General features: G+C 43.2%; 1 protein-coding gene and 1 long non-coding RNA gene across 4 annotated transcripts in view; one reads left to right on the forward strand and one right to left on the reverse strand.

Moving 5' to 3' along the window:
- Window positions 1-22,618, forward strand: part of LOC146767782 (uncharacterized) — a 32,821-nt gene extending 10,203 nt beyond the window's left edge. The window contains exons 2-3 of the long non-coding RNA XR_014953544.1: window positions 11,693-11,729; window positions 13,225-22,618. This is a non-coding gene — a long non-coding RNA (uncharacterized LOC146767782). The remainder of the gene's footprint in view (window positions 1-11,692; window positions 11,730-13,224) is intronic.
- Window positions 1-23,520, reverse strand: part of EVA1A (eva-1 homolog A, regulator of programmed cell death) — a 210,206-nt gene that overhangs the window by 151,389 nt on the left and 35,297 nt on the right. The window lies entirely within an intron of this gene.

Consider the following 23,520-nt stretch of genomic DNA (forward strand, 5'->3'; position numbering starts at 1 on the left):
GACTCCCTTGTCATTCAAATTTTTTCAACTTTTTTTTCAAAGAAGTGCTCATAATTTCCCCTATCACAACTCATGTTTCTTGCCTCCTGCCTTGTTAGTTTGCACCTCTGAGAGGAGCCCAGCTTTGGTTTATGAATAGTCATTTTCAGGAAGCAGAAGGAAGCATCTGGATACTGCTTAGCTTTGTCTTCTCTGCCATCCCTCCTGTGCCATGTGCTTCAGGTTCAGACTGTCCTCCTGGCCCTCCACTGGACTCCCCCCAGTTCATCAGTGTTTCTCCCAAATTGTGCACCAGTGTCATGACTGGTTATTCAAGGTGTTGTCCATCCACTTCCTTTGGATTTCAGGAATTTCTCAAAAACTCTTGTTAGCCTAGCTGTATGGTTGCAGACAGCCACGATTTTGCAATAAATTTAACAGTACAGAGAATTTGGTTGGAAGGTGCTGCACCAGGGCTTCACCAGCTTGCAACCCTCTCTCCAGTACATATTCCTGCTCCCTTGTTTCAGGTCTAAGCCTCTTCCAGTGATTTGTGTGCATGTGATGTATGGAGATGGCAGCAAGCACAGCTGGAGCACAGGTCAGAGTGTCCATGGATGTGTCCTGCCAGCCACTGGGGCAGGAGATGGCATGCTCAGTGTACATCTGTACATCTGTACATCTGTACATCTGTACATCTGTACATCTGTACAGGTACATCTGTGACCACTGCTGGCTAGCAACCTGGGCTGGCTGGCAAGTAGAATAAAACCTTTGGGAGGCAGGTATGAAAGCATCCACAAGACAAATACTTCCAAGACCAGAGAGGCTTTGAGCTGCCTACAGGAGGTCCAGAACAGCTCCAGGAAGACCAGGAGTCAATGAGGAAGCCCCTCTGCATGCTCCCATCTGTGTGAGCTGACTGGGGATCACAGACCCGAGTGCCACGTGGGCTCTCTGGGGCCAGGTCTCAGAGGATCCACAGTGAATGTATGTGCAGATTTCCTGCCAGGCTTTCATCCTGCTCAGCTGCAGAGGGGAGCAGGATGAGGCCGCTGGTGCTGCTTGTGTTTGTGTGGAAGCCAAGTGCTCCTGCTTGTGATCCCAGTGGCCTGACCCAGCCACACTCTGCCAGGAATCAGCACCACAGCTGCCTGCACCTGGGGACACAGGGCTCTTGTTTCTCTGCCTCTATCAGGCTGCCAGATTTGGCAGCTTGGAACCCTTCCCACTAAAAATTTGATGTGTGTGTGTGTGTGTGTGTGTATAAAAATATATGTTTATATGTAGACATATGCACACACACGTGTGTTAAAAAAACCAAGCAACTTTGCAGAATATTTTACCTAATTTAAGTTGCAGAAGAACCTGAACCCCACTATAACTGAGGAGTTAATTTTTTGCAGCACTAAATTTCTTAGAATACTTTGTTAGAATAATGTCATAAATTCATGAATATTAATATATTATATAAGTAATATGGTAGTGTTACAGGCATTATAAATATTAATGTCTTGCTTTAATTTAAGAAAGGATAACTTGCAGTAGTATGTATTATGTGTCAAATAGATAAAACATATTGCACATAGTGCAATCAAATTTATAAAATACATCTGATAGCATAACCAGGCCATCATGGGAAGCTTTATGGGGCTTGTTCAGTATTCTGAGAATAAGAGCTATGATTTTGAAAGAGATTTGGACTATACTTCCAACAACCCCCAAAGGTCAATTCCTTGCACTGTGACAAGCTGGGCACTATTTTGTTCCAGATACAGCTGCAGTAAGGCTGAAGGTCATGGCTTTACAGCTGAGGGAACTACAGGGTGATACTTCCTGAGCAGCTTCAGCTGGCTCTTTCTCCTTGGCTCTCAACCAAGTCCTTTCCAAAACACAGTCATCCCACACATAAATCACAGCACTGCTCATTCTGGCCTTGCCATTGCATTCTAAGTAGCAATAAAGAACTTAACACCACCATGGCCATGCAGCTCTTCTAAATTAAGTTATAACAGATTTATTTTATTCAAAGGACAGTTTTATCTAGGTGGTTTATGTATAAAATATTTTTAACAGCAAAAATACAGTGATATAATTAGTCTGACATAACTGTACCCATATAACACTTCATGATATATGCATAGCTACCAATGCAGTTTTCCTCAAGTAAAAAAGTCTCACTGGTGTTCATTTGGACTTATATTTTCATAATAAAGTCCTTTTGATCCCACCCTTTCAGGTGATAAATTCTTATGAAAAATTCAACCTTGAAAATCAACATCATTACAAAATTAAAATGCAATTGGAAAGAGCCCAGATAAGAAAAAAAAAAATCCCAAAACTTGGTGTCTTCCTGCAGCCAGGTTTAAGAACTCAAACAGGATCTGTCCCCACACTCAGCCTTTCCTAGAAGCATCACTATGTCTTAGGTCAAGAGACTGATAACTGTTCTGCACCTTCTGGTCCAGACACTAAAATTCCTGAAATAAAATTTGTGTCATTTGGCACTTCTATCCCCATCAAATCCCTTCTTGGGCCCTCAGCTATATCAGAAGTCAATGCTGGCAAGCACAGTGCCTGTCAGCAGCCCCCTGATGCACCCTTATGCCCAATGAATGCACCTTTTTTTATCTCCAGTATTTAGAAAGCATGAGATTTACCAGCTCACCACATACCAAAAATTCGGTCCCAAATCTTTTCTGGAAATAGAAAATACTTGGCATTTGTCATGAAAGCATGTTATGTTTATCTCTGGTAAGGTCTTTAACAGCTCCTTCATGTCCCCACATAGTGTGACAGTGAGGGACAGAGCAGCAACTTGGGAAGTTTGGGAATGGTCCAATTTGACCAAAACCCAGGTTTCACCATTGCAAACACAGAGGGTGGGGGGTATTTTGTACCAGAACATGCAGCAAGGGAACAAACTATACATCAGACATTCTATAACTGTGAGCTCAGCAGAGCTACAGCAGATGTGCCTAACATCAGCCTGGCCTTTGCCCACAGCTTTACTGGGAGTGACAAGGAAATACCCTACTACCACCTAAATTAAAAGAAACCTTTTGCACAGGATATCACTCTGGGACAAAGAAAGTGGTTATTTGACCACACAAGTGACAGACAAGACTTTATGCACACTGATCAATCCTTTAAGCAAATCAAGATTTCAGCCATGACAATCTAACAAGGGCTAAGAAACCAACACTGAATAAACAGGTTTCTGCCTATTCAGAAATTATTCTGACAAGACTATGAGTACAGGGCAATGGCAGATTTATTTAGACTGGGGCAAATGGCAGAAGGGAAGGCAAAAGTGCCTAACCCCATGGGAGCTGCTGCTAAAGCCATCACAAGCAGATGTGAGTGCTTTGCACACAGTGCCAGGAGCCAGCTCTGGGGCTCTCTGAGTGACCACACATCCCTGAAAAATGTAGATTTCAACTGGCAGGTGAAAATGTTGAACAATTCTTGTGATCCCAGAGAGCAAATCTGAAATACTGTTACCTTGCATGAAATAATAGAGTGTGACTTACATGTACAAATACCAACTTGGCAGGGAAGAGTTTTCCTACAGGAAAACTTTCCAATCAGGTTGTAGTCTCCCCCACTGTTTTAAAAAAGCAGTTCAGCACTATAATAGTCATTTTCATTAGAATCTTTTTTGCCTTGCAGACTAAAATTCAAGACCTCTCTCATTTGGTGCTGTGCAATGATAGGTAGGGTTGGCAATCTCTACGCTCAGGGAGGACCGATCACTGGATTGCTTTCCCACCTGGCAATTTTTCCAGTGAAAAAGCAGAAAATTTTGGGGGATAATGACAAATCACAGCCTGTGTTGAGAAGGGTAGCTACTGCTCACAGACATACAGCATGAGCTCTGCTGAGACACTGCAGAGAAGCCACATTTGTGATTTCCCTCCAGACTAGAGACCTCATGCTTAATTCTCCCAGAACTCACCTCCCAAGACAATCCAAAAGCTTGTTTCCAGCACTGAAATTTTCACATATCCCTTTTCCTTCTGCTTTCCATTCCATATTTTATTTATTTATTCTTACTGAGAGTAGATTTGTCAAATTTAATGAAAGCAACAGCTCTGAAATAAACTTGCATCCTTTTCCCCAGAACCTGCAGTAAGAGCTATGATGCTGCCCTCGGCATGACCTTTGCCTATGAAATGCATATTTCTCTTTGCTTTGGCCAGGCCTTGGCAGCTTTATGAACCCCAAGAGAGGAAAGAAAATGAGTAGAGACTGAGACAAGATAGAAAAGGCTAAATAGTGAAAGGATAAAGCAGAGCAAGGGAAAAAGAAGGAAATGAAAAAGGGAAAACAAAAGAAGACATAGGTTAGAGTAGACATAGAAAAAGGAAAATGTCACTGAGAAGGGTGGTCTCAGGAGCTTATCCTAACAGCAGGAATCTGGAAGGATTGTGGGGACTGGGTCACTTGAAACTGGAGGAACAGAGAGACGCCTTAAAACAGTAAAAAGGAGAAAAGATAGACATTTTGAGCAGGACTAACCATTTGTAAGTGACCTGCCTTTATGTCCTTATTTCCAAATCATACCTGCTCGCAAAAGGAAAAAAAAATCCAGGAAAAATGGGAGCTCAGAGAGGTTGTAAAAAGACGAGAGTAAAAAAAAAGAACAAAAAGCAAAAAGTAGATTTGCATAAGTCTCTCCTGATTTCTAATGTGCTCTATCTCTGATGACCTGGCTACAAACCTCAAGTATTGCCTTAACAGAAGATGCAGTGTGCTGCATCTGCCACAAACAGGCAAAACTTCCAGATCAGCATCTGCTGTTTAAGCCATTGACTTTAGCCAAGAGGGAATTTATTATTCACCAGCAACTGGACAACTTTAAGCCATGATAAATGTTGTCAGGATAGCAGGAACAATGATGTCACAGGTAAATTGCTCTTTTATTGTTTGATATAAACAATACTATCAATAGACAGACATCTGGAGCATCACCAGTCCAAGCTGTAACACTGCCCAGGCAGCCTGAAGTCACCTAACCTCAAGCTACAACATGTTTCTCCTGGAAAAGACAGGAAATTATCACTTGGGAGTAAAGACAGGACTGTCTCTGTACCTTGGGCTGAAGATCAAGTATTAATGCAGCAGTTTCCTTTCTACCTCCTAAGCAAGCTATACTTTCCTGGTGCTCAAGTGGAAAGCTTTGAGCAACCTGGTCTAGTGGAGAAGTTGTCTGTGCTCATGGCAGGGGGTTGGAATGAGAGGGTCTTTAAGTTTCCTTTCAATTCAAACCATTCTCTGATTCTGTGATCAAAAATGGTCACCTCTGGCTGGAAGCCACAGGGCCAGATGGAGTTCCCAGTACACTTCATCTGGTATCAGTTTCACCTGCACCTCAGTTTTCCAAATGTCAGCTGAGGATGATCCTACATCTATATTCATGGGAAGACCAGGAAAAAAAATAAGGGCCTGTGAATGTAAAGTACCAAGGGTCACAGAAAGCCTGGGGATAATGAGATATAAATGCAGACTGATTTTTATTCAGGACCACTCAGTAGCACTTCAGGATGTGACAAAGGTATTAAAGGATACACAAAGAGAGGGAACTGCTTAGTCTGGAATATAAGTTAATAACAATAATAAAGACATCTGACTAACAGAGAAAAGACAGAACAGCCCCATTCTACCACATCACCCAAATCAGCTCTATAAAGGCAATAAGAGAGAACACAAAACGTATTTCTCCCCACCTTTTACTGAAGCCATTCCCCATGTTTGCAACCTCTTTCAAGGACAGAAATAATATTTGGCTTCCTTGGCAACGAAGAACAAAGGGACAATGGGAAGCCGACAGTGGAATTTATGAAGCCAAGTGCTGCAGTCACCCTTGTATGGGGACAGCACTCGGGCAGGGCAGACAGGCCCCAGCCAAACAGCAGCTAGAAAAGCTTTTTGGCTAAAAGCTATTTGTGCTGCTTTGACACAGAGCAGTTGTTTTGACTAATAGGTTAGAAGAAGGGATTTCTTTAGCAGAGTAGCACTTTGAAGGGCTGTTTGCCTCACAGCTGTAACAGCAGCTACATGCACAGTGCACGTTTTCTTCCTACCTATTGTATTCCAGACCAAAACACACCACCACAGGCCCAAACAGCTTCAGGGGCAGCTGCTGGAAATTCAGTGAGGATTGTGCTCATATATGGACAGTGTTACAGCTAAAGGCTGAGATTAAACTGCAAGACCTGGGAGCATTTCAGAGTTGCTGCATCTGAGTGCATGTTCCAGCTGTATCCCAACCCCATGCTGGATTCAGACACATCATCCCTCCCAATAAAAGGTAATTGTTTTTGGGGGTTTTGGGTTTTTTTTATTTCTTTCTCTTCAGACACCTTATACTGAAGAATATTCCCTCCTACATTATCCTGGTTTGGGTCAGGACAGGGACCTGCACCCAGATTTTCTGCTGTTGAGGCAAATGTTATGTTTTCTAACACTAAGGAACACCTCTGAACCTGTGCATGGCATCTGCATATTTGCAGATGACACAGAACAGGGAATTCTGAGAGTCTGCAGAAATGAGCAAACAGGAATCTCATTAATTTTAACTAAAGGAAAATACCAAGACTGCTCATAGGGAGGAATAACCCTGTGCACCATGTTGGGGAGCAGGCTGAAAAGCAGATTGGTAGAAAACCAGGGTGTTCTGGCAGATGCCAAGATGACAAGGAGCCAGTAACAGGCCCTCACAGCCAAGCCAGCCTTTGGGAGGAGCACCAGCAGCAGGTCAGGAGAGGAAAACCTGTCCCTCAGCACTGGTGGAACCCAGCTGGAGTGTTGAGTCCAGTTCTGAATTCCTCTGTGCAAAAAAAAAAAACTGATAAACTTGTATGAGTCCATCAAAGGCCCACAAAACTCAAGGGATGGAACATCTGTTACACAGCGAGAGGCTGAGAAAGCTGGGGCTGCTTAGACTGGACAAGAGAAAGTTCAGGGGGCTCTTGTCAATGTGTATAAATAAGTGATGAGACAGGGAGTAAAGAACACAGAGCCAGACTGTTCATTGTATCTAGTGAATGAACAAGAAAAAATGGGAAAAAAATCAAATAGAGGACATTCCATTGAAATATGTATATATAACTGTGAGAGTAATCAAACTCTGGAGTGGGTTGTCCAGAGACATTGTGGAGTCTCCAACCTTTGAAATATTCAAAATCCAACTAGACAGAGCCCTGAACAACCTGCTGTAGGTGGCCTAAGCAGATAGTCTGGACAAGATGACCTTAGAGGTCTTTTTTAACTAAATGATTTTATGATTCTGTGGTTTTCCAGCTTCAGTCATTCTGTGATATAATCACTTCTCAGGATGCATTGACAAGCCCCAGTCTTCTTTAAAACAGCTTGGAAAAAAATAACTTTATTCAGAGTAGAAATTGTGTTTGTTATGACCCCAGGTGCATTTCAGCATCATCTCAGCTCTGCTCACACAGAGATGCCTATTAGTTATACTTGAATTGTCCTGCAACAGAAGGGAAGCAAGAAGAGCCCTCCCAGGTACATCTCCTGCACAAGCAGCATCACTGACCTTTATAAACAATGTTATCATTCAAGCAAACTGCTGCTCCAGACAATGGAAATGGCACTTGGCACTCTGACTGCTGAGTAAGCACTGTAACAATATCACCTTTCAGGATTTGTTTAGTCTTCACATCTGTGTTTATTAATTAGATTTCTTCTGATGCAAACATGGAGAGTGCTATAGGAACAGACTTTTAGATAACAAAATCTGAAAAATTTGTTATGAGTTTTACATAATGATGTAGTGTCTAGATGTTTCACAACCAACAGCATACCCTTGTAGCCTGCTTGCTAGTCCTTCTGAAGTTCCGTCTCCAATCTCAACAAATGCCTTCCTGGATCACCACAAGCAATCTCTAAGCAAAAAGGAGAAAAATTAGGCAGGCATTCCTGTAATGTCTCATGCTAAAGAACACACCTAGCCCAGGTTTGATGTGTCACACAGTGAAAGTTCTGCCAAGTTTACTGCAGGTACTGAAGTTTGGTCAAAAATCTCAAATAAAGTAAGTAAAACAAAGGAGCACATGATAGGAGTCTTGGAGTAGTAAAAGTTCTGTGAAAATGTAAAATCAAATTCTTATTAATAACCAGGGAAAAAAAAAAAAAACTAGGAATTGTTAGGAAGGAATAGAAGGCAATGCAGAAAGCACCATGGTGTCACTATAACCATTCAATATTCATCCCCAGAAGAGTGTCTGCATTACTAGATCCACCTCCCATCCCTTTCTCCACTCAGAAATCATGCAGAGAACTCAGAGACATTTAAGAGAAAGGTGTTAAATTGCAACTAACCCTCTTCTACCTGGAAGACAGGCAACTGGGAGGTGAGAGAAACCACACAGAAAGTGGAAGTGAGGAAGGGAGATGAAGGGATTGAAAGTGCTGTTTCTTTCAATTAAAACAAAAAAGGTTGGTAGAACAAAAGTGGGGATTTTCTTACCACCTGAAAAGCTGAACTGTGGCACTTGTTGCCACTGCACTTCTGCAGGTCTCGAACATTCACAAGGACCAAAAACACCACAACATCCATGAATGGAAGAAAAATCCATCTAGAAGCAATGAGCTCACATGCAGCTCTTGGTAAGCCCTTGAGCTGTGAGGCTGGTCAGACACTAGAACAGGCTGTCCAGAGTGGTTATGGTGGCTCAGGCTGGTACAGCTGCTCTTGCATGATGTTTAGAATGCATTCATCTCTGCAGTGCCTATGTAGAGAGCTCAGGATCTCAGATATAGAAACCTTCATGGTAAACTCAGAAGAAGGAAAGAGAAACCCCAAGCCTTCTTTGCACTGAGTTTTCTCTCAAGCTACCCAAAATATCAGAAGGTAAAAGAGCAATAACAGTAATAATAATAAGAGCAATAGTTGAATTCTCTGGAAATAAGCTGGAACATGTTAATTAGCATGTTAGTACAGCAGAAAAGTCAATAGGCCTCTATCATTAGCAGATAAAGAAAAGTGGAAAAGGATATCAGTGTCACAGTCCTATGAACACTGTACTTGGCAGAGCACTTCAAAATCAGGTTAAAAATAGTTAACTCAATTAATAATAGGTTTATTAACTGAGTCCATCAGTCTGATTACAGTATCTGTCCCTGTTTCTGTATCCTGGAGTTGTGGTACTGAGGTGGATTGTATTAAGCAGAGTTAAAGACAAAAGAGGGGGGAAAGTGAAACAGGAGAACACTGGAGAGCATGGAGATGAAAGACACACAGAAAGGCATTGAATTAATGGACAAGCATTTATGTTGTGATCAGCTAATGCACAGAGATTAGCATGCAAGGCATTTTCTGAAGAATAAAAAATAACATCCTGTCAGCCACAAAGTGATGCACAAAAGACAAAACAGCCAAATGTCTAGGAAGCTGTAACTCCATCTTCCTTCCACTGCCTCTCACCCTTGAGGTGGGAGGGGGGTAAGCCAGGAGAAAGGTCAGGGGATGAAAACAGCAGTGGGGAATTGGCAGAATGCCTTGGGTTCTGTGGAGCAGAACTGTCCCTCCCAGAGGATAAACCAAGGGCACAAATATTGGGTTTCCACAACACACACCATAACAAGGAGAGAAACTTCTTGGATAACATTTCAGTGTAGACATTACTTTCTGTGCATTGAGGAACAACAGAACTGTTATATCCTGGCTAAGCTGTGAGGAAAAGCACCCAAAACCTTCTATATATTGTTTTTAAAGTCATAGGGGTCAAGCAGAATTATTCTCCAAAGTAAAACAGAGCATTTAGGTGGGATGGAAACCTTCCTCAGGACTGCAAAGAGGAGAACATCAAAAAATAATTGCCAAAAACAAATTAACAATTCCAAAAAGCAGCTTTCAGAGCTCAGTGACTCTAAGATCTCACAAGACTGAAATAATTCCTCCCAGCAGCTCTTGTTCCCTACAGGAAAAGGACAAAATGGTAGGTTACTGGGATAATTCCCATCTGGGAGCAACAGCTAAAAGAGATTGATCCGCTGCTCAGAGCCTCACATACAGCTGTGTGATCCAGGGATTTCCAAAACCAACAGGAATACAAAGAGCTTTTCAACAACCTGTCCAACCCAGGCAGAAGGGCTGGTTGGAAGAGTTTAAAGTCTGTTTCTTTCTATTACCACAACCGACCTAACAAGAGTGCAATGGAATTATTCTTCATTCAGGCTTGACCCAGCCTGGGTATCAAGATGTTTTTCAGATGAGGCAGAAGGGGACAGGGTTATAAATATTTGGAACACCTCTCAGAGTAGCTCACATGCAGACAGGACACATGGCTATTATCAGGTTCTCACGGTCACTCCAACCCTTCACCTAGTTCTCAATCAAAATATCGAAGGAAGATTAAAGGGCACAGTCTTCCCAAAAAGAGCTGGAGGTACCTGATCCATGGCAATCCTTCCAGAGGTAGAAGAAAGTTTGTGTGAGCTGGAAGCTTTTGAAGTACTTAACTAATGTGCCCGTCACTGAGAAGGGTAATATTGACTCAAACCCAGTTTGATGTTAGCACCACATCACACTCCTCAATATCACCTCTGAGAACATTTCAGTCACCAGGTGAAACATCCACTCATCTGAAAACTGGAGTAAATACAGGAAATGGGAATTTACCCAGTTCTAATGTGGGAGATACAAAATTTACCCACTTCGGCCTTCCCTATTTGTAATATTGAACAAATTTACCACCACAACACCCATACAACATCCTCCTTCAAACCCAAACTTCCACAGCAATGAGCAGAGGAGAGCATACCTGCTCTACCCTGCTCACACCTGAGTCACCACCCACAGCTACAGGAGCAGATCCAAGCTGAGACAGACTGTGTAAGGACATTATCTTGCAGGCATCAACCTCATCATAGGGCATTTAAATTTACATCAAAATGTGGACTATCAATGTTCGTATCTCTTTCAAGTCAACAGTGAAAACCAGTCACCTCTCAAGACAATTTGTGAGCTATCCCAGATCCTTTTACCATGAATTTGTGTAATCTCTGTTTTTGGTGTTGCTCAAAACCCAGCTGAACAAGACCCTGAGCAACTTCAAAACCTCTGTGGTTACAGCTTTGTTCCAGCTCCAGGAAAGCACTTAGAGACACTCCAAGCATGTGCTGAAATCCTCCTCACTTCAGCAGCCAAGGGACTGATGATTCCTATCTCCCCAGCACTCACAGAAATCCCAGTGAGACAGAGATGCTGAAAAACTGAAGAGAGTTCATCAAGAGGACCACCAAGATGATTAGAGGGCTGGAGCACATAACACAGAAGGGTAATGAAAGTATGTTTGTTTAGTCTGGGAAAGATTAAGGGCAGGACCTGACTGCAGACTTGCACTTCCTAATGGGGTTGGTTATTGAAGAGAAAGCCAGATCCTTCCCAGAAGTGCACAGAGAGAGGACGAGATGCAAAGGTCAGAAGTCACAACAAGGGAAAACCCAACCAAGCTGAATTTTTCACCACCAGAGTGGATAAGCCCTGGAACAGGTTGCGCAGAGAGCCTGTGGAAGCCACATCCCTGGGATATTTTCAGGGTATATTGGGCAAGATCACACCACCCTAACACAACTTTAAGCAGGAACTTGAACTACACCACCTCCAATGGTTCTTTCCACCCTAAATCCATTGATTATTCTCTGGTTGAATTCCAGACACTTAAAAGTGTTTTATTCTCTTGTGCAGGTATAACCACATGGTACAGCAGCTCTCCACAGGACAGGTATGATTTCCTGAGTCAGGGGGCCATTCCTTTACCTCTTCTTTCCCCCATAAATTTTAATCAATGTTTCTCTTGCCAAAAGATAGAATGTTTTATTAAATATGTTTTGAATAATTGGAAGAACTAAAGCTTGTATAGTAGACTAATTTCTCCATCTCCTGCTCATCTTGAGGCAGTTCCTAAGATTGCCATAATTATCAGTTTTCTCTGACTGCTGAGAATTAGTTATAATCTACAAGCCTTAAAATTGTATTTCATACTGCACGTTGCACTTTTGTGAGGGAGGAAGCATTGAGCATGTTAGGAATCAGCCCAATGCCAACAATAGGAGCTTTTGTAGCAGGGAATGGCATGTTGCCTGGGAATGGGCCAGAAGAACAAATTGATACGACAGGCTTTGCCTGCTGTGGAAGTATTAAATCTCAGCTGATAGTGGAACTATCACCTTTCTCTGAAAAGCACTATGATCTGAGCTATGCTGTCCCTTAACATAAAATGTAAATGACCCATAGACACAAGGAGAGGCTGGTGTAAGTCCTATTCAGCCTGGAGGCTGGGAAGGTCATTTCCTAGACAGCTCCTAAAATTAAGCATAACAATATGCAACTCTCCCAGTCCCAGACAAGTGAGTCTTTGCAGCAGTGAACCACAGAGAATTAGATTCAGGAGCACAGGTCCTCTCACAAAGCCTTTCTTTGCACATCAGTACAATCAAGTCAGCCCCCTCATTAAAGCCAGGATTCCCTCACCTTAGGGCTATCAACTTCTACCAATGCACACTTTGCAGAAGGGTAAGGGCTGGTAGATTCAGCTAAAGCAGCAAAGGCCAGTAAAATAGATCTCAAGGATAACTAAGCCAGTGTCACTTGGGTGCATTTCTCCCTCAGTTGAGCTATTTGGATTAGTTGAGTCTCTGGAAACATCCTAAGGCTCACTCATTGACCATGAGACAGATCAGCAATCAGGGGTGTCAGTGGCTATCCCAGCATGAAAATTATTTTCCTTCTGCAAGCAAGGTAGGGGAGTGCAATTGGCACTGCACTAGACATGTTACAATCTAGGACTTCATGCTCATTTTAGGTTAGGGAGAAGCATTTTTTAGGTATTTGCAAAGTATCTCTAAAAACAGCACTGCAGTCTTGGCCAGGCCATAGCAAGGTGCTCAGGGTCACCTATCTAATATTGTCAATCTACTGAGCTATGTAGGGTCCCTCTGCCATCTGTGGAAATGGAAGGGCACTTCAGCAGGGCATTTCAGCCAGCCTGGGACTCAGGCTAACCTCTTGTCCCTCCACAGAGCCCAGGGTGTGCCCAGGACAAATACACTCCTAACATAGACATTTTCCTAAATATAGGAGTGAGCAGGTTACTTCCACCAAGGCTGTTTAAACCTTTGATAGATGTGAATTCATCTAGAGATAAGAAACATAATCTTTTTCATGTCTGAATAACAGCTTCACAAATCTGAGCCAAGACTGTTTTAAAACCTACCCAGGTATTCCTAAGCAGCTGGATCTAGGACTGATCTAGGATTTAGCTTGGGACAAGCCACCATGACCTTGCTCCTCAGAGCTGTATGAGCTGAACTGGGGTGATAGTTAAGCTCATAGAGGACGAGAAGCAATTACCAAACAATTCTACCACAAGGCCTGGATGAAGCTTCAGAATTATATCAGACCCCTGATACTTCATCAGAAGTGCGCAGTGAAAAGGAGATGGAAGCATCTTGGGATTTTAGAAGAACAAAAAAGGAGGTGGGGAGAAGAATACCAGCAACACTGTAAAAATGCACATTCAATGTTCATTTCTCTCCTAACTCCTTGTCTTAATCATTTTCCGGGAGAAAAGTCATCCAAGCTAATTAGTCCAAAGGTTTATGAAGGAAATAAGTAAAGCAGACAGCAGAAAGAAACTACTCCTTAAATCTGTGGTGATAACAAGGGAAGTTTCCCTCAGCATTAGACCATAAATTTCCCAGAACTAACCTCTCTCCATTTTATAGCTGTGACCAGCAAGTTTCTTAGAGTTCTTGGTTACAATGCGGAAAAATGTAATTAACACACAGACTGCCTTTAATTAGCATGTCTTTTCAAAGAGAGGTGCTCACCTATCAGGTTGTCATAATAAATAATTGTCCCTTTCCCCTTAGTCCAGGTGTGCCCCACCTGATTCCTATGGCAGAGAAAGAAGGCAGAGGAAGTGTGGGTATCACCTGTACAACTCAGGGTCTTTCATCCAGTCCTTTCCCAGGACTGAAAAGTGGAACAGCAGAGGTGAGAGCTAAGAGGTAAAAGAAGGATGTGAGGAGACAGGGAAATTTGACCCATTTGTTTGAAAAAAGAAAAGTGTAGGTTTCATTAGCAATGAGCAAAATCACTATCTACTCTAGGCAAAGGACAGGAACATCTAATTTTCCCTAAAATCTTTCTCTCTCCCCCTCCCTGTGAAAATGAAGGAGGATTCCTCACCTTTTTTAACTCCCATACATGCCTGAGACACGCAGCTCATGAATTACAACTCAGACAGGCCAACTCAGTGCCCTAACCAGTGGGTCAGCAAGAGTACAAAGATGTGCTCTGGCAGTCAGGCTCTGGTTCCTTACACAGACAACACAGAGAAGCAGAGCCCATCACTCAGATCATCAGAAACAAATGCCAGATATATCAGTTGTGGGAAATGTTCTTCACTGGCTAAATAAAGCAGCAATGCCAAGTTATCCCAGAGCATCCCCTCATATCCACCACTGTCAGTCAACAAAGCAGAAGGGGCAGTGGGAGTTGTTTCAGAGGAGGTTGTCTCCTAGAAAATGGCCAGCTTGCAGGAGAGGCAAGCAATGAGGTTTATAGCAATAACAGAGGGGAGAAGATTTGTTGCAACACCAGAGCTCTTCTTCCAGTTTGTTTTGTACATTAATAACCCACAGTAAGGGGTTTTTGGCTTCAGAGATTCACTGTCCCTATATTACATCACATCAGGTACAACACTTACAGGCTTTAAAAAAAACAGCCTAAAAGAAGCACTGGTCTTTTTGGAAGCTCTTACCAATAAGGGAGACTCACAAAAACTCTTAGGAAGGAGGATTTGCAGGGGATTAGGATTAAGCCCGTTTCAGTTACTGAAAAGTGAACTTCTGCCCAGGGAATTAGGGCTGGGATAGCTAATTATTTGGCTTTCTTTTGCTTGTATCTTTCACTACCAAACTTTAGAGCATGCTAGGGAGACAAAGAAAGGAAGCCAGACCTTCTGCAGTCAACAGGGCCACACACTGCCTGAATGAACATAATGTGATGGGAAAAAGAAACCATCAGAGAATGTCCCCATGTAGCCCTTTAGGCAAGAATTCCAAGGGGCAGGGTCACTCCCAGGGCAAGAACACTCTGAGGATGAGGGAGAAGTGAAGGTGAACCTCCATCACTTTCTATGGAGATGTGCACAGGGTCCCTTGAACAGGGTTGTTACAGGACAGCACAAGGGACACTGTCCAAGGGCCACCTGTGACACAGCTCACTCCATACCACATCACACTTATTGCTGCTATGTTAAGTGAAATGTGAGGATGCAGCCTTAATAAAACATGAATGTGCCAAGAATGGGGCACTGTCTAGTGGAGAAAAGGATAGACTGGGTTTTTGGGGCTCCAGTCATGTCACTGAACTACTCTGTGGTGTTCTGGAAGTCTTCCTTTTCTTCATGTAACTTCCCATTCTGTCCTCTCCCATTATGCCCCACATATTGTCCCTGAAAGTCTCACAGGTGCTCCTACAGCACCTGTTTTGCCCCCAGTGTTAGAGTACCAATACCTCAGCACCAAAATTAATAATTTTCGATTTCATTCTTTGCTGCAGTTGCCTTACAGTCTGCAGCATGAAGAACGTACACCCACATGAAGACTAACACTTAGATTGTGAAAACTGTTAGGCAGGTTTTGGAGAATCCATGAGCTAGGGGATTGCAGAGAAATCCAGTCTCACAATCCGTCCAGTCTTTGCAGGAGGGCTGTATCAGGTATTGCCTTCTGTGCAAATGTGTTATGGTAATGGAAAAAATAAATTTGAAGTTCAATTCCCAAGTTAAAAAAAAAAAAAAAAAGCCTCCTGGTTTCAATAAACTTCTCCTGCTTTTCTGTGCAGGGGAAGTTTAACAACTGCCTACTGTTTGTTTTTTATTTTCTCACTTGTGAGACGTTATTTCAAAATCCCAAAGATGGTCTCTTCTGTTGTAGGTACAGTGAAAAGGGCCCATTTAGTTGAAATTAACCAAAGACAAATTAATTTCACTCATGTAAAACAGCTTATCATGACAAAGTGAAAGCTTAAGACAGAAAGGTTTCTAACCTCATAAACCATAAGCCTCTAACAAGGGAAGAATCAAGAGATTTTATAATCCAGCTCTTTGAAAGAACAACCACTGGTGTACATCAGGCCCCCCGGGAGAACAAAACCAGTTTGAGGAGCTAAAACTTATCCAAATTATTCACTTCCAGAGCCTTATACATACTGATTGCTGGAGTAGTCAGAGCTTGATAAATTGTTAAATTCAAGAACTGGCATAATTCCTGACATTGGACACTATTTCAGCCAGAACCTAGTGCTATTAGTTCATTTAGGTCTAAATCCAGGCATATATTTAATATATTTGACCCTCAACTCAGGCAAGATAAACTGCTTCTGAAAAAGTGAGCATGCACTCACCCATGGCTTGGTAGACCAGGTCTTTGGTCTATGCAGGCCTGAGGCATTAAATCAGCATCTCTGCCATGCTGAGCAAGGGGAACTCTTCTGCTTCAGCCTCCCAGAGAGGGGTTGGTGCAGATGTACCTGCTACGTGTGTCAGTCTAAGAAAGGCCATGCAAGACACGGGCACTTTAATTCCACAAGAGTCAAAATAACTCCCCACACCACACAAAGGTCTAACCTAATCATCTCCCTCATGCTAATACAATTCATAATTTGACAACAACAACAAAGATGAGGACCTCAGCTCCAGAAGCTGCTCTTTGGCAATTTCCCATTGCCAAATATAACTGCACTGCGACATCATCTCCCTTGCAGATGTCACACTAACTTCATCTGACTGATGGCACTCAGTCTCACATGTGCCAGGATATCTCTCGGATTCCATATTCCCTCTCTACTTTCCACAGAGAAGAGTTCAAGCCTCCCTGGGGAGACTGGAACTGTGTTCAGAATGAGGAAGAAGGGAGAAAGTAGGACTTTATCAGAAAAATCCACAAATCATCCTAAGCACCTGCTCCCAGGATTAGATGTAGAGCAAGCATGAGGCTGTTTCAGTCTTCTGCTAATTAGAAGTGTAGTCCAAACTGGAGTATGAAATAGGGGAAATGCCAGACAGCTAATATGGTGATCATTCATTTCTATGCATGAAGAGGAAAGCCAGCACAGCTGTCTTGCTTATCATACCACACAGGTAAATCCTCCTGACTGAATATCAGCAGTCTCTCCACACACTGGCCTCTTCCAGCATTTGTTCCCACCTCCAGGCTCTGTGCTTTGTCTAGCAGAGAGCAGGTGAGATAGGCTGTGTGGTCTCATAAAGCAAAGTAATCTTTAGCCCAAACTTGCCTGCTTGATCCTTCTGCTTAACAAAAAGAAATAATTCAACTTTCAGCCTGATTGACGTGGGTGCTTAGAGGCCTCTTGGTTCAGAAAGCAGCAGCTCAAGTGCCCCTGGCAAGCAGGGAAAGAGATGTGCTGCCCTAACTACCCCAAAACAGAGCATCTGGGAGAGGCACTCACATGCAGCCTTCAGCTGTTCTCTTGTTTCTCCACAGCCTTCCACATGGGCACCACAGAAGCTGAGTGGAGGGCAGATGCAAAATGTGGGGATATTTTAAATTTAGGTGTGCCTACCTGCATAGCTGTGGGCTGAAGGAACCAGAACCCATTAAAAAAAAAATTAAAAAAAAAAAAAGCTATTAAAGCTATTTCTGTGGGGAAGGATCCAAAGAAAAGTACCATATTTCCACACTTCCAAAATTGTTTTCATTATGGTTTAATTTTGATGGAGATGTTTCCTGACTCCCAAAGCAAGGTGCTAGGGCAGCTACAACCTTAGGACAGCTGACATGGAAATCCCTGGGCTGTTCTGTATGGGATAGGTCCTTGTCCATGAATTCTCTATCTCAGGCAACTGCCATAACTACTGCAGTCTTACCACAGAGTCGTTTCTATTGGAAAAGACCTCCGAGATCATCAAGCCCAGCCTTTGACCGATCACCACTTTGTCAAATAGACCATAGCTCTAAGTGCCATGTCCAGGTCATTCCTTGAAAATGGTAAGATCAAGTAATATCTCATACACCAAAGGGATAGAAGAACTTCAAAGGGGGATTAAAAAAGAAATTGACTCCATAAATTGGGCCTTCAGGCACTTGTATAGGGCTCTTCCAGCTTCAAGGCAAGCATTCAAAAAGAATGGTCATTCTAGAAAAAGCACAAAGGGAAAGAGCATCTCTGATTCTGAAAAGGTTAAAGGATTTTCAAAGCCAAAAGCCTCAAAACATTTAATGGCATACAAGATTTGTTCTCTGTCCCTCCCTATCCAAGAGGTCTCAAAATCCCAAATCCTCATGTTGCCTTTGAAATACCAGCCTTAACTTACATGAGCCACTGTTTTCCACACATCAAATTAAGTCAAGATAATTAACAGAAGAACAGTGAATAAATACCTGCTTAGATTTATACTGTTCTCTTTCTCATACGGAGAGGCCAAGTTAGCCCAACATGAATGATCCCATCTATCACTAAGATGTTGTTCCACATTTACTGAAGACTTGATCATGGGTGACTAAGTGGCCTGTTTGAAACTGGGATGGCATTAATCTCTAAGTGGAGGAAAGATCAGAGATCTCCATTAGTATTCCCCCTGCATGGCTGTAGTGATTCCCAACCATAAGGGAAGGGGGATTTTCTCTGTGTTTTTTCACCTCCCTGTCACAACAAGAGTTTTAACTAGACTCCAAGTAATGTTTGGATGCAAAACAGATGTCACTTCCTCCTCACATCCCCCTGAAGGAATTCAGTGCTGTTTTCATGTGTGCTGTCTCCCAGGATCCTGGGGATATCCAATTTCCCATTCAAGCACAGGCAATAGAAAAAGCTGAAAGGCAGATTTTTGTGGATTTCTCTTCTGTCCCATGCCTGAACCTGTAACATGAATGAGGCTTTTGGTAGCTTTGTTCTTCCTTTTTAATAACTACTTCATTTACCTCTTACAAAAGCCAGTCTTTCCTCACTGCAACCTCCTAATAAGATTCCTCCCACATCACTGAAGCTCAGTTGTGCCCAGAAACTGGATTATTCAGGAAACAAAAAGTTTGGATTACAGAACTGCTGGCATTCAATGCAACTGCACCCCACCTTACACAGCTCAGCTCTTCAGCTGGTAGAGATCCTCTTCCACACTTCCAGAGCGGCAGGACAGGCTGAACAGCCACATACTTTCCCTCCCTGCACAGTTTACATCTTTGGGAGGGAGAAATCTTTTAAGTGAGAAACTAAAGTTCTGCTGAGCCAATAGGCTATTCCACCTCATGTAATCACTACAAGCCCTTGTCAAAAGTCCCTCTCCAGCTCTTTTGTCCCTCCTTTAGGTACTGCTGCAAGGTGTCCTCAAAGCCTTCTCTCCATCAGACTGAACAGACCCAACTCACTCAGCCTGTCTCCACAGCAGAGCTGCTCCCTCTGATCCCTCATGGCCTCCTCTGGACTCATTCCAACAGATCCACACCCCTCCTGTGCTGAGGCCCCAGAGCTGGATGGAGCACTGCTCGTGGGTGTCACAAGAGCAGGGCAGAGGGGCAGAAACCTCTCCTTTGACCTGCTGCCCACTCTGCTTCTGATGTAGACAAGGACACATTTGGCTTTCTGGGCTGCGAGTGCACGTCGGTGGATGAAAAGCTCACATTTGAGATTTTCATCCACCAGCACTCAAAATCCTCATCTCCAAGGATGCTCTCAATGAATTCTCCACCCAGCTTGTATTTGTGCTTGGGATCACTCTGATCCAGGCGCACAATCTTGTGCTTGGCCTTGTTGAACTTCATGAGGTTCCCACAATCCCACCTCTCAAGCCTGTCCAGGCCCCTCAGGATGGCATCCCTTCCCTCCAGCGTGTCACCTGCACCACACAGCTCAGTGCCACCTGCAAACCTGCTGAGGGTGCCTCAGTCCCACTCTTCAAGTCATTGACAAAATGTTAAAAAGTGGCAATCCCAATACCAACCCCTGAGGAATCACAGTCATCACTGGTCTCCACTTGGATATTCAGCCATTTTCCACAACTCTTTGAGTGTCACCATCCAGACTGTTTTTTATCCATTCAGTGGCCCATCTATCAGATCCATGTCTTTCCAGTTTGGAGACAAGGATGTCACATGGGACAGTGTCAAATGCTTTGCACAAGTTCGGGTAGATTACATCAGTTGTGCTTCCCTTGTCCACCTCTGCTGTAACCCCATTACAGAGGGTCACCAAATTTGTCATGCATGATTTGCCTGTAGTGAAGCCTGATCTTTTGAAAAATGGTGAATTCCCCCTTCTGTCCCAGGCTCCTTCTCAAGCCACAGAGGCTGTTATGAGCAGCAGCTTAAAACCTGCACCTTTTTTTTTTTAATGAGTGTTTCCCTCTTTTATTTTCTTAAGGAAATTTGCCTCCTTTTCAACATCCAGATGCATGGAATAAAGAAAATGGACGGATTTATTACCCCTATAAGTGCAGAGTCTAATTCCGTTTTACCATCTGATTCAGAGCACACAATAGAGGCAGAGAGGAAGAGGAGACACAGAGAGATGAAATGACTTAGGGAGTTCACATTGCAATTCAGTGAAAGTAACAGGGAATAGAAGCCCAGCCTTGTGCCCCCCTGATACTGTTCTACTCATCTAACCATTAGACCATGAAATCTCCATTTTTTTATGGCTGAGAAGAGTTTGAGGGCTCTAAGCAGTAATAATAAGAATAATCCATTTGAGTATCCTAATTACAAATTTGTTTTGGGCTTCTTACTGCAACAGTATAGCTGTGCCCAGTCACAGTGTTTCTGACACTGTCACACACAGACATTAATACTAAGAAGCTCACTTCAGCCCACTTCCATCAGCTTTGATGTGTTCTTACACCAAAAAATGAGTCAAAAAGAGGAGGAGCAGCATTTGGCTACTCAGCATTTCGGCTGCTTTGAATTTGGCTGCTCACTGCAACGCTGACAACTTTGTAATAAACACAGCAAATGTTTTGGAAAGACAGGCAGGACTTAGTGCTTATTTCCTTGATCTGGGACTGTCTGATTTCCATTTATCACACTCACACAAAGCAAGGTGTGTAGACAATGCAGGGCAGGGAGAAGACTTCAAAGCAAAATCCTCTCCACAAGGGAGTGTGGGGTCCCCTCACAAAGGAGCTGTTCCACTTGTCAGGCCAATTAGTGGCAGCTTTGCTGCTCTGGTGGGAGAGGGTCTGGTGGGGAGAGGAATGAAACCCCTTCATGATTCTTTGAATCACCTCTGAAATATCTTGGGAAAATATGTATGCAGCAACATTTATTTCCTCAGACAGTCAGTCCATGTGAGGAGGCTGCCAAGAAACTCTGGGTTCATAGAAAGCCCAGTTCATGACTCTGCATTGACAAGCAGTGAGGGACCTCCTCTAGAATTTGCCATGGAAAATCAGGGAGAAAGGCAATGCACCACAACTGCTTTTCCAGACCCCCAAGCCTTTGAGTTAATAAACAATGTGGATCAGCGATTCACAAGGAGCCAAGCACCAGCATCTAAATCAGAATTCTTATGAGAAGAAGCTGAAGGAGCTGGGGGGCTCAGTCTGGAAATAAAGGAGGTTCAGAAGGGTCCTTATTGCTCTGTACAACTACCTGGAGGGAGCTTGTAGTGTGGGAGGGGTTTATCTCTCCCACCAAGCAACAATTGACAGGATGAGAGGAAATGGATGGCTTCAAGTTGTGCCAGGGGAGGTTTAGATTGGACATTAGAAAAATTTCTTTCACAGTAAAGGTTGTAAAGTATTGGAATAGATTTCCCAGGGAAGTGCTGGAGTCACTCCATCCCTGAAAACTTTCCAAAAAATGTGTGGATATGGCACCTGAGAACATGATTTAGTGGTGAACATGATGGCACTGCTGGGCTGATGTTTGGACCTGATGATCTGAATGGTCTTTTCCAACCTCTAGAAATTTTATTATTCTAGAAGGAGCAAAGCAAACCACCTTCTTGCCAACCATTAAAACAGCTGAAGTTAAACTCCACAGAACTAAGAATGGCAGCTATGAGGAGCACTGGCTCTCTGGAAACACTGGTCCAAGCTTTTGTGTGCCACCAAGTTATTTCTTAAGCAATTTGGCTCTGTGATATGTGACACTTGGGATGTTTCCTCACCAAGTTGCCCTTAGATCATGAGAAAAGGACCAGAGGAATTGTTCTTTCTCCCAAAAAGGACAAGCACATCAGAGCTGAAGGCTACATAAAGTTAGCCTGATCCCTGAGCTTCTGAAGAGAACAATATGTTAGTGATGGTTGACATGGTATTATTTGTGTGCGCTCCCTTACCCAAGGACAGCCTTGGTGCTCTACTTGAAGCTGTCCACAGAACTTTACTTTCTGCAATGGCAGCACTAGTGGAGCTGGTGATGTTAGAGGCAGCCCCAAGAGCATTCTAAATTTTAGGTTGTGCTCAAGACCTTGCTTATCTCACAACTCTTTACTTCTGCCCACCTATCCTATTCACTTTTGCTGTAATGCCATAACACTGATACTGCCTGGAGATCTTCCTAAGAGGCAGCTCTCACAGCCTCCTGCAGTTACTGGGGTTGCAGCACACCCTGCACAGGAACGCCTCCTCCAGCTGCCACCCGTGGGCAGCTGGAGTCACCCGTGGGCATACATGGGCCCCACAGGGACCCCATAATCCTCACCTAGGGGATTTCCTACCCTTTTTGGGCTCCACATATTTGCAATAGGACAATAAAGGATGCCCTGATCACCTATTTTTCTTGCATAGCCTCAAAAATAATAAGTGGTGGATGCCATTCTCTTGCCCTGAGACAACTGGCATGGGCCAGCCTTGGCTATGTGGTTAAACCCTTGTAACCTTCAAAGCAGCCCTCTGGGCCTAGGTGCCCATCTTTAACTCCAGAAACTGGACTCAAACTGCTCAGAAAAGTGCCAAGGGACCTGTCTGACAGTATGAGAGACTTTCAAAACACCTTGGCTATCAAAACACTATGGTCATGATCCATTATTTCATCTATAAATCACAAGGGAAAAACAAGCCAGAGAGAGGATACAGCCAGTACCAAAACTATGGCTTAGCAAGAACTTCTCAGGAACACTTCAGTTGTTACTGTACTTTGTGTGGAGTCTAAAAGTGACTGGAAGATATCAATGCCCAAAATCTATGGCAAATAATAAAATTCAGGAGGAATTATGGCTTATAAAAACATAGCTCAGCACTTCAAAATATCATCTGCACACCAAAGCATTCCCACATTGTCAGAAAATAACATTATAGAACTGTGATATTGCACTCACAAAAGTAGGTTCTGCTGTCTGAAGGTGCATCTTAATTTCTGTGTTATTCATTGTCAGAAAAAGGTCTGTGAATATTTCCAACAGCATGAAGCCGTCTGTTAATTTGATTTCATCCCCTAGATGAACTGTTATTGGGGTAAATGTTTGGTCTGAACTCATAAAAACATATTCAGGGCTCCAGCTAAGTATATGTGAACATTTCTGCCTGCACAAGCAACAGCTGTTTTTCT

Source organism: Lonchura striata, chromosome 3 (genome assembly GCF_050655825.1).
Source record: "Lonchura striata isolate lonStrDom1 chromosome 3, ASM5065582v1, whole genome shotgun sequence".
NCBI classification, from domain to species: Eukaryota; Metazoa; Chordata; class Aves; order Passeriformes; family Estrildidae; genus Lonchura; species Lonchura striata.